Genomic DNA, 12,693 nt, shown 5'->3' with positions numbered 1-12,693 from the left:
AGCTGGTAAACCTTTACATGATCTTTCTTTCTGTGTTATCATTGTTGTCCGCTTTTACCATCAGGACGTGTATACGTGTTCCTATATTTAAATCCAAACGATGTAAAATGTCTTGTATTCCTGTTAGCATTTCCCCCTTAACTCATCATTAAGGAAACTGGTTTCCGTTGTATATCATCAGTTTTAAAAATTCCCCCTTTTGTATTTTTTGGTATTATTCTTTGTATTATTTGTTTTATCTGTCACATTATATTAATAACATGTAATTGTTCCTATTCACAATTTATTAGTTCGTGTTTTGCATTACTTTGGCGTAAAGAAAATTCCTTGCGGGTCATAAAGCAAAGTGTTTTGTTATTTTGTCTTATCTAAATACATTTTGTGAGATACAATGAAATCGAGTGTTATTCCAAACTAACGTAACTTTACATTTAAAAGATAAGGTAAAGCTACTATAATAGTTTTGAATGTAGTGTATCATTTATCTTTTCTAGAATTGGACAAGGACCCATGACATTTTGGATGTACACATCTTTTAAAGTGCAAGTATCATGAAAAATAGTAATAGATTTGTTTTTCACAATTTTGTAGCCAGTATCTTGTACAATACGATGGCAGAGAAAATACAGTGAAAATGGAAACATGGAGCTGTTGCGTTTAATTAAAAGTACGTATTTTGAGGTCATGTTTGTCACAAACCAAACGAATCTTAAAGTGGTAATGAGGGAGCGTGGCTTAATTAGCAAGGTCGATGTGGTTTAACCTCACTGTGCCCTCTCCCTGGGTGTATGGGGGATTTAGAGCTACATTCCACTGCATTTTCAGATATAGTCTGTCTGACTAAAGTGGAAATGTGCAGGTGCAGATGTCAAGGGCATTGTCATTCAAGAATTATTCCCTGACCTGAAATGTTCGGAGTGAGAGAAAGCCTATTCTAGCCATACCAACATCTACAAGTACTTAGACATCAGGAACGAACAGATCAATTGTGAGACCTTCAAAAGAGAACAAAATACCACAACCTTGACAAGTATTCTCAGGGTGATGGTTAAAATTTTGACCAGCAGTAAAACTCTAATTGAGTATGCCGATGCTGTATCCCCCTTTTTGGGTGTGTAAACGCGTTTGAAGATGGTTCTACATGTAAATCATGAAATATGTCAACCATACCTTACAAATCATTTCATATAATTTATTTCCAGTATGTGACCATTAAAAGAAAATGGTTTTAATTGAATAAGTAGCTTCATATGTTTCTTGCAATGTATCTTATAGTGTATTTTACCAGAATTTTTGTAATGTGCATTTAATTTGTAGAAATAAATAACGTATACCTGTTACCTGTAGAAACTGGCTATAGTTAATCTCCTGTTGTCTCCCTGTTTACCATGACTGACTGCACTTTTACCCAGAACAAGGGGTGGGGGCACAGTGAGGGGTACCCGCCGATGTAGCAGGCTCAGATCAATCCCTTACAAATTCTCTCTAGAGTGATTTCAGCATAGGTTCAATACACTCCTTTCTACTAGGCCCGTAACTCTCACTCCGCGCTCAGATAACTCCGTGTATTAGTGTTAAATTCAGATGTGACATCAATCGCCCGTTACAATTATGAAAAGATGTTTTACACTAAAAAGTGTCAGATCTCTCAAATAGTTTGGTTAAAACTCCCTTTGATTCCATCTTAATTTTTTGTCTAATCATAATTATCATACGAGCGTTATGTAAAAATTCGACACATGAAAATAATAAGTAGCGTCGATACAACTGGTTATACCCATACATAAAATATATGTTAGAGAGAGAGGGATAGATTCTATATTTCCTCCAGAGGTCATTCCGAAGATTACAATGAAAGTATATTCAGCTACACGTGGCTAACATAATAAAATAAAAAAGGCATAACATATTTACAATTCCACACAGCTTATCAAATTCAAATACCAATACTGAGACAGATATCCACTAACAGATATATATCAAAAGATGCTTTAGTTGTACATGTACGAGACGAATTATAGTATGATAGTTTCCCAGCTGTGTTGATCCAGATTGTGAGTAACTTTTGTTTCAGTCACACGTACAAATGATATACAATGTATCTGTTTAGTCTTGCGTTTCGAAATCAACATATTTTTGAATGTAAAGTAAGTCAATAAGAGAAGAGAAAAACGCATTTCTTTCTGATATAAGCGTTTAACAATGTTCAATAATGTGGTTGGCATAGTCGAACGTATGCTTATTTCAGTGCTTGCATTCTTTCGAAAGTTTACAGCGTTATGAGACTTGTTATGTTAAGCAGGTCGATCTTCCATGTACAGAAAAACTAATTGCCAAATTACAGGATATGTTAATTTCGTATGACTTATCTTTTAACGGGACATGCCATATTTATTTGATACATTTGTGATCCATAGTCGTTCTTCGTATATGCATATACATGTAGTTTCATTAAAAAGATTTCTCCATGTTTTGTTGTTGTTGTTTTTTTTTTTGGGGGGAGTACCGTATTGAACTTATGTACAAGGTAGCTACCCAAATTGTAATTATCAAGTTTGGGTTTAAGTTCTTTACAGAGTGTTTATGATCTGGCAATGGACGCACAAAAAATATTTGTTGAAAGTTAATACGGTTCAGATTTTGCATAAACGATCAAGAAAGTTTGCATTTATCAATATATGCAGTAATTGTCCAAAGTCTAAGATTCGCAATAATGGATTCTGAAGCAGATATTTTATCAAAAGCACGTACAGTGCGTGCAAAATATCTTTGTGTGCCTTCAAACAGATGGCATGTTGACCCTTGAGGTAATTCACATCCATAAATGCTGGTTTTGAGTATTATTCTGAGCCAAATTTCAGGCTTGAAATTGGATGAAGATCATAACTATTTCACCCTAAAGATATTTGGGAGTTAATATTTTTCCTAGCTTCATGACTGTCCTTTTCAATTCTTATTTTACAAGAAAGATTATATGTTAAGAGTATTCCACCATATACCGTAGAATCAGTCGTAGTAAAGTGTGCATCACCAAGTTTGCAGGGAAAATTACGCCCCTTGCGTTTTGCTTTGGTGAACACAGTTATTGCACTTTTTGATGGATTATATGCTGGGCGCCAACTTGGGGCATATGTATGTACAATATCAAGGGATGTATGTAAGCATTTCGGTGATGCGCTAACAAGTGTAGTATCGTCGGCAAGCAGACTTGGAATATCCTTACAATATGCACAAATGCCACATTGTGCTTGTCAAAGGGCTGTAATGAGATCATTTATTAAAACCAGAAAAACACATCCAGAGATTACCCTGCCTTAGCCAACACCTAGTCTGATTTTTCACCTTGGTAGGAAACAAAAGCATAGTTATTTCCTAACACTTATTTAGTTATTTCCATGTATTACCTCTAATGCCATTTTCATGTAGGTTGAGGGGGCACGGGTGGCCCGGTCGTCTAAGGCGCCGCGATTCGTTGTGCAGAGTTGCGTCCCTTGGGCACGCCAGAAACCTATGATTGTGGGTTCGAACCCCGGTTCGCCCCGATTATGTTTCTAGGTTTGCGAGCACCATACCCGTGCTCGTTGGTTTCACCGAAGTGGTAAACGTCTGAGACCTGCATCACTTCGGGCTTTCCTCCCACATTAAGCTGACACGCCGCGATATAAAAAATATATATTAAAAGCGGCGTAAAACCCAACTCACTCACTCACTCATGTAGGTTGAAATACTACTTAACGCCATATTCTATCAAATGCTTTTTCATTTAATTTATTTAAAAAAGCAGCTTAAACTGCAGGACCCCTTTGTATGTAGTACTGAATGCCTTCAATCAAAGTAAATACCGACTTACTAGTTCCATGTTCTATATAAACCAAACTGTAACATATCAGGAAAGTCTTGGTTAAACCCCTTTACGTTTGAACAGTAATTTTCTTACAGAGACATGATGTTAGAGTAATACCTCTATAATTTCGGGGATCAGATTTCTCATTCTTCACCTTATATATTGCTATAACCATGCCAAGTCTATAGTCATAAGGTACATATTGTAGTTTTATCAGATGCTTAAACATATACATAACTCACATATAAGATGTTCTCCCGAATAAATAATGTGTTCATTTGTAATCTTATCCAGACCTGGAGATTTATTCCTGCTAAGGGATTTGACGGCCTCTCGTATCTCTTGAGATGTTCCTTGTGTAGTGATAAGTATGGTTATTCGTGTCCGTTGATTTATTTTCGAAATGGGTATTTAAAGATCACATATTAATAAATATATATAATAACTGATGTAGCTGAAGGTATGTGCACGTGTAAAAACTGTATTTTGTAGTCAACTAAAGGAGATCTTCAACACCTTTTATTGCATATTGTTTTGAAATATCTCACCTAATGAACACGTTCATTTCAATTCCACGCAGTATTGCATTTGTTATGTATTTTTGTGTGTTAAAACGAGTGTTTGTTTAAAAAGGAAATATAAATATTTAGTTGTCTATTCAGGAAACTAATTTTAACTATTGTTTTCTGGATAAACTATTATTGAAAAAACATTACCGTGACTTTTGCTGAAATGCGTGGTCCTGACAATGTCAAATTGCCATGTCAAAGTAACCCAGACAGTACAGGCTTACAAATATTATCAACTAATCAACAAAAACTCATGTCGTTAACAACCATTGTGGTAGGAATATGAAACGTCAATGCTAGGGAATAACTGTTTTGACTTTCCAACGATTCCAACAGATTCGATTTTGCGTAAAAGGTAACCAAATTATATAAATGCATTACTAACAAATAAATGCTGATGCCAGGTGTTCGCACAAAGGACAGTCATTGTCTCAGATGAAGTTATGACGCAACCGTAAGCTCTTAGAATTCATGATTGCAAGCTGGGACCTTGTCAATATATCATGTGTAAATTGTATGTACTGTAGAAGGCATTTACAAAGAATATTGAACGGTTTCTGCACACGAAGTTATTTTGATTGGGGACTTTAATGCCCAGACAAATAATCTATGCGAGTATCAAGTTCCATACGAATATAGAATTGAAGAATTTAATTTGGATATTGATGAGATGAGATCAGAACTTAACAGTGGTATATGATTGTAAAATTTTAAATGAAGATGTAACGAATGACGAAATTATAAAAGCTGCAAAGAAGTTTTTTTTAAATAAGGCTTCCGGGCTAGATTGTGTCGAGAATAATCATATTATAGATAGCATTGGCGTACTTGCCCAACTATATTCGGAATTTTTCAATCTTGTCCTCTCATGTGGTGTAATCCCTGAAACGTGGCTGTCGGGAATTATAAAACATATCTTCAAAAATATAGGCGATCCATTTGATCCAAACTCGTATAGACTTATATATTGTGATATTAAGCTGTTTCGGAAAACCTTTCACCAGTATCCTAAACGAACGATTGAAAAACTTTAGATGCTAATAATAGAACTCCAGTACAGTCGGGATTTAGGAAAAAAAATTCAAACTGCGGATAATATATTCGTTATTCGTTATCCCTTCATTAATGCATATTTTGAAACTATTAACAACAAAAACTTTATTGTGCGGGCATAGATTTTACAAAGGCATTTGATACTGTCCGGAGAGTAGGACTGTGGTCTAAAATGCAAAACACTGGAATTGAGGACCGATTTCTAACTTTAGTTAAAAATATGTACAGTAATATTGAACCAATGGTACAATCAAATAACGCAGAATCAGAGTATTTCCCTTGTCAGTCAGGTGTCAGACAGGGCGAAAATCTATCACCACTACTGTTTTCAATATTCTTAAACGATCTTGAATCGTATTTAACACAACACTGATGCCAAGGGATTTTATTTGATTCAATATCAGGAAATGACATCACAGTATGGTTATACATTTTAGTATTACTCTATGCAGACGATACAGTTTTATTAAGCGATACCCAATTTAAATTATAAAAATCATCAGATTCCTTTAATCAATAATGCCTAAAATGGAACCTAAATGTAAATATCTCAGAGAAAAAATAATAATCAATCAACCAAACCAATATTTTATTTGGGGGGGGGGATACTGGAAATTGTTGATAATATTCTTAAACCCACTTAACATCCTTCAAAACTTCAAGGCATTAGGCACTTTCCTAATTAAAACAGGCCTTTTTTTTAAATATATAAATTTTTAAAATCCAAAATAACACACAACCTCCCTTAGCTCCCCCACCTATAGCACGGCATTCTTCAAAATTCCAAATTTCATCAAAAGTAAAGAAGCAACCGCATCCACGTAAAAACAACACAACTTTAACGTTTATCCAATCGTTTTGGGGGTGTGTTGTTGATGAGTCACAACTGTATATTTTTTTTGGTTTCCCTAACATGAATCACAGATTTTTATTCCTACCTGATTACAGGTGAATTGGTGGTCGAATATAGTTTTGTGTGGAACCAAGTGTCAGTATTAAGACCAAATTATTAGTTATTTCAAGTGCTATTGCACATACACAGGATCAATGAATATATAGTTTTATTATTATTGCCAAGGACACATTTGCTATCTGCACAATGGACATAACGTATATCTCATTATTATTCAATTTATAATTTAAAAGAAGTTAAACATTATTTATTTTTGATTGAATAACCATTGTTGATTCAATAAGGTGTATATGAATAGATTCCAGTCTCTATGCACAAGCAAAATTTTGAATATTGCGATTGCTACAGGTTGGGATTGATAGATCGTAATTAACTCTTTCAGGGTGTCTAAAGTGTCTAAAACATCATTTTCAATTTTATCCATATACAAGACATCTATCCTCAAATCTCACAAACTATCATCTATAGTACATGCCTTTTCAACCAAAATCTTGTGAAAAAGAAATATATTTTGTGAAAATAAGAACATGTTGTTGCATCCTTAGGTAACAAGGTTATCAAAAACCTTGACAAGAATCATTCATTACAACTCGCCCCTTTCCGTAACCTGCAAATTGACTGTCCCCCTATCGATCAATCACACCAATCAGAATGTGGGTAAGGAATGAGCTACTTTGATAGAAATAATCATTCGTTTGTAAACTCGTGAAATACTAGTATATATATATCGTCATTACAAGCACATCGATAAAGAATTGCGTTGCATGAATCGTAATTGTTAATAGAAAAAGGATCATGCACTATGAGAGATTCAAATCCACATTTTTGTGTTTTGTGTGTTCAATGAGGCAATATGTGACCGTTTATAAAATCGTGAAATATATGTATCGTCATTACAAAGCACATCCATAAAGAATTGCGTTGCATGAATCGTAATTGTTAATAGAAACAGGACCATGCACTATGAGAGATTCAAATCCACATTTGTGTGTTTTGTTTTGATAAAGGCTCACATTTTGCTATTGCGATTTATCTCTGACGATTTATTTGTCTTTTCAATTTTAATACAGTTTTATATCTATTTTAATATGTACTTAGAGGTGATGAATATTATTAGGTAAACGTGAACTTGCCACAAGTTTCAAAACAATATTATTCATACACAATTTGTTAACTTTAATATTATATATTGTGCTTACATGCTTTAAAAGCATAATAATAAAAGTATTATTAAAGACAGTGAATAAGCATAGTCTGATCTCAGGGCATACTATCATTCAGCGTTTTCATATTATACTTTCACAAGGGGTTTGTCAACTCGTACATGAAAGTTTAGAATTTCTTCTATTTACGATGTTTTTAAAAGTCTATGAAAGCCTTGTCACTAACATTGATTTCATATTTAGAATACAACTTATCTTGACGTGCCTATTTAGAAGTTTTATGATAACCAGAATATTAAATGGAAAACATTCAACAGTCATTGTTAGGGTTAATTTGTACCCATAGTTATCTAAACTAGATACATATATAAATAGATATGATTTGTCACTCCTGAGTTGAATCTGGTACTGATTAATGTAACACATTCTATTTTACAATTTTTTATTTATCGAAGCGGCATGTACAATAAATGAAAGACAAGTTTAATATTCACCAATGTTATTTCGAATTCTGTAGTGAAATCTTGAGACAAATCAAGCATTATACCTTTTCACAAGGAGTGCTATAAATTAGATGATTAATTGATGCTTTATTAAGTTTTGGGATAACCATTAAGATTTTAAGACATAGACATCTTTAGGTTTCCCCTGCACATCCTTAATGTTTGCCTGCACTGTTTTTGCTTCTCTCTATTAGATGTTTTTATTATATTAATGACAGATTGCCATCCAAACGCCTTGTTTTCATTGGTAATTCATATTTATATAAAATGTACATTATAATTTATTGGTGCTTATATCATGGTATAAAATATAGCTGACATTGGTTAATGGAAAATGAATGTCCAGCCAACTGGATATTCTTTACATTATTATTTTAATTGCCCATTCCAGCATAAAAATCACACTTGCAATTCTTATGTCATTTGATTAAACTTCAAAATCATATAATAGGTTAAATATATACACTTAGAAATAAAAGTTGGAACAAATACGTCAGCTTGGAATAATATATCAAAGTTTTATTCTTTTAAATACAGCAACATGCGATTGCTTCTGTAACATTTCCCACTGTAACAGAAAAGAATTATCATTCTTGTTTGAAATCGTTCTGATGTTCCTACAAAAATATGAAATCCTTTCAGAGGGACACGGAGCTGTCTTTCGCCTTGCCCGGAATGACACGAGTTGGGTCATGGATGTCACAAGAACATCTGCCTTTTTAGCCTGCGCAGTATGTTGTGCTGTTGTATATGTGGAGTAAGAATTTATTTCATTCTTGTAATCATGTTTATTATCCTATCCTGGTGAATGACTGTTGAGATATGTTTTCTTTGATTAAAGTGTCTATTTGCAGAATAGTGCTTTTCTTAATTAGCGTCAGTTAGAATTTCAATCTGAAAGTTGTTCAGGCATTTATCTTTATGCCATCAAGTCTTATTATCTGGGGCACCTTTTGTGGTCCATGTTAAAATTGATAAGTAGGAAAAGGATAATGGGAATTCATTTAAAAAATCATAATCACCCACTTTCAAATAAATACTGTAGGAAGCGGGGAAGTGGTTGATGCAATCATGTAATCTATAGGATCTATGGCTACGTATATTTGGTTGGTTGGTTGGTTGGTTGTTTAACGCCGCACTCAGCAATATTCCAGCTATATGACCCGCGGTCTGTAAATAATCGAGTCTGGATCAGACAATCCAGTGATTGATATCATGAGCATCGATCCACGCAATTGGGATACGATGACATGCATCAACCAAGTCAGCGAGCCTGACCACCCGATCCTGTTAGTCGCCTTTTACGACAAGCATAGTCGCCTTTTACGGCAAGCATTCATTTGGTTGCTGAAGACCTATTCTACCCCGGAATCTTCAAACCGCTTGAAGAAATCGGGGTGTCAAGTATTTAAAGTTTCACTGTCCAGTGGTCTCTGAGAAGATGGCTTTTATTTAGCATTTTGAGAGAGTTTAACAGCATGGTGGCAAGTTCAAATTAAAGTCATGTAATGGTCAAAATAATAAATAATAAACTATAATTTATTTTCATCTAAGAAAATTTCAGGTTCTGGAAATATCAAGAATATTGCACAAAGTTATTTAATTAAATGTTACATCCAGTTTCAAAATCAATTTGTCCTTGTGTCTGTGCAACCCCTTTATACCTCGTGCTACTTCCTTACATTGGTCATTTAGACTTTGGGTTCACAGCCTTGCATATGCGATTCGTGAAGATCCGGGTTAGAATAGGTCTTCAGCAACCCAAACTTGTCGTAAAAGGTGACTATGATCGTCGTTTTCATGTACGGGGCGACTCACGAGATCGAGTGGTCAGACTCGCTGACGTGGTTGATGCATGCCATGTTACATTAAGGGTTACGTTTTTACATTGAGAGTAACAACCCGCAACCCTTAATGTAAAAAGTTTTGGGTTTTTTTACATTAAGGGTTAATATCGTACACATCGCCCCTTAATGTAAAATATTCTTATAAACAAAGTTTGATTTAAAATATAGGATACGTTTTGCTATGCTCACGTGTTTTATTGTTTTTGCTCGGTTTCTTGCAATTATTAGTAATAAGCGTAATTCGTAAAAGGTCCAAGTTCGGGAGTTATTCTGGAGGAATACCTTTGATAAAATATTCACTGGTAAGACGTGTTATTGATTTTCGCTACAGATAACATGCTATTACTATTCTGTTGGATAAAAGTATGTTTGGTTTCAGTAGCGCTACATTATGTGTGTTTACATATATCCAGCCGGAGAGATCGACCTGGTAATAATGACAAAGATAGACAAAATGGGGTAGAGATTTTGTTGTATTTTTTATTGAGTACACTGGAAGAAGACCCGGCTGTTTCTATCATTGTACTTGGGTTTGTTTGTTTGTTTATTTGCCTGTTGTTTAACGCCGCACTCAGCAATATTCCAGCTACATGACGATTGTCTGTAAATAATCGAGTCTTGACCAGACAGTCCAGTGGTCGACATCATGAGCATCCATCCACGCATTTGGGATATGAGGACATGCATCAACCAGGTCAGCGAGTCTGACCACCCGATCCCGTTAGTCGCCTCTTATGGCAAGAATGGGTTGCTGAAGATCTATTCTGCCCCAGATCTTCACAGGTCCATTGTACATGAGTGAGTGAGTGAGTTTGGTTTAACGCCGCTTTTAACAGTATTCCAGTTATATCACAGCGTGTCAGCTTAATGTTGGAGGAAAGCCCTAAGTGATGCAGGTCTCAGACGTTTACCACTTCTGTGAAACCCACGAGCACGGGTATGGTGCTGACAAACCTAGAAACATAATCGGAGCGAACCGGGATTCGAACCCACAATCATAGGTTTCTGGCGTGCCCAAGGGACGCAATTCTGCACAGCGAAACGCGGCGCCTTAGACGACTGGGCCACCCGTGCCTCCTATTAGGCATTTAGGGTGTAGTGTGATAGATTATGGTTTGGCATCGAGTGACATGTTCCCCGATGATGATGAATGTCTCTGTAAAAAACATGAACGGTGCCATTATGTAAATGCGTTCAGAAATAACTAAAGATAACTCATACCTTTTAAGTAAAACAAAGTTTGCAATGAATACAGATAACTGTGTGGAATCAAGAAGGACCAGTTTGCACAATGTAAAAGGAGTGACCTAGAAAATGCAGCAGTGGGAGACTCTAAATGTTTCTGGGACATTATAAAACGTGTGTCTGGACGACCGCAACGACCCAACCCTATTGATATACAAGGCTGGGGGACTATTTCTCGTCGCTGAATTCTGAACCAATGGGTATTCAGGATAATCTTGGTGAGATGGAGTACATAGTGACAGGTCATGGTTATGTGCAGGAACTGACAATTGACATATTAGAATCCACAATCACCAGATCCGAACTTTGTGAAAGCATCAGTGCCTGGAAACATAATAAATCAGCTGGCTTGACGACATCTATGGAAGCCATTGTACAAACATGGTTTGAGTGCTAAAATGGGTAAAATGTTACAATCCTTGTACAGTAATGTAAAGGCCTGTGTTCGTTCAAACAACAGAGTATCTGGTATATGTGTTGCTTAGTGGGTGTGGGTCAAGGGTGTATGCTTTGTCCCTTTTTGTTTCAGTTTTTTTCATAAACGAATTGGTTACAAAATGGAACAAAACTGTCGTTTTGGTGTTAAGTTACATCCGGAATTTATTTATATTTTTCTACTTCTATTAGCGGAAGACCTAACTGTGTAAAGAAAAATAGTTGTTTTTCAAAAATATGGGAGGTTTATCACGTTATGAAAAAATGGTATTATGATGGGAATGCGTATAAAGTAGTTACTGGATACAATTATCTTGGTCGTATTTTAGCAATAGATTACTGAGATCGAATGCTTAAATAATATTCCAGTTGAGGAAAGAAAGGTGGCCATGGTCCTGTTAATTAGTATACATTCCTTGAAACCATCCTCCCCTCACTTTTACTTAAAATGTTTTGATACAAAGATAACACCAATACTTTTATACGGGGCTGGAATTTGGGGGTTCAGTGACATAGAACCGAGTCTGGCAGATTTTCTATTCAGTCGCTCGCTATTTTGAAATGTGTCAAATATTGGCTGTCTCTTTATAATATGCATGAATCTCGTATACCCCAAAAATGTTACAATATGCTGCAGTTGTACGATGAACAAGGCCACGTAAATTGGGTAACGAAACTTAAATCTGTTACTTTCAGATTAGGATTTGGTGATGTCTGGTACATTTAAACATGTGGTAATAAAACCGCGTTTTTAAATATGTTACGTCAGCGGTTAAAACCTTTTTTTCAGGTTTGGCATGGTAATTTATGCGAAAAAACCCAAATGGTTTATCATGCACAGTTGTAAATTTCCATTTCATGTGAGAACTATTTGAGTAGTATAACTGTAAATAAAATCAGGACTCGTTTGGGGTTCAGTTCAATATTCCTCGTGAATTTAGAAAATGTAATGTTTGTAACCTAAACCATATCGAAAATGAATATCACCTTTTCTTAATTTTTCTATGTCATAGCCATCTGAAGCAAAGTGTTTACATCTTTCCAAATATTCTGAAGTTTAATACACTACTGTCATCGCAAGACCCTATTATCAATATGAATACAGAAAAGTACGTGTTTTT

This window comes from Haliotis rufescens, unplaced genomic scaffold (genome assembly GCF_023055435.1).
Source record: "Haliotis rufescens isolate VD_foot unplaced genomic scaffold, xgHalRufe1.0.p SCAF_10, whole genome shotgun sequence".
NCBI classification, from domain to species: Eukaryota; Metazoa; Mollusca; class Gastropoda; order Lepetellida; family Haliotidae; genus Haliotis; species Haliotis rufescens.
This window is presented reverse-complemented; position numbering follows the sequence as displayed.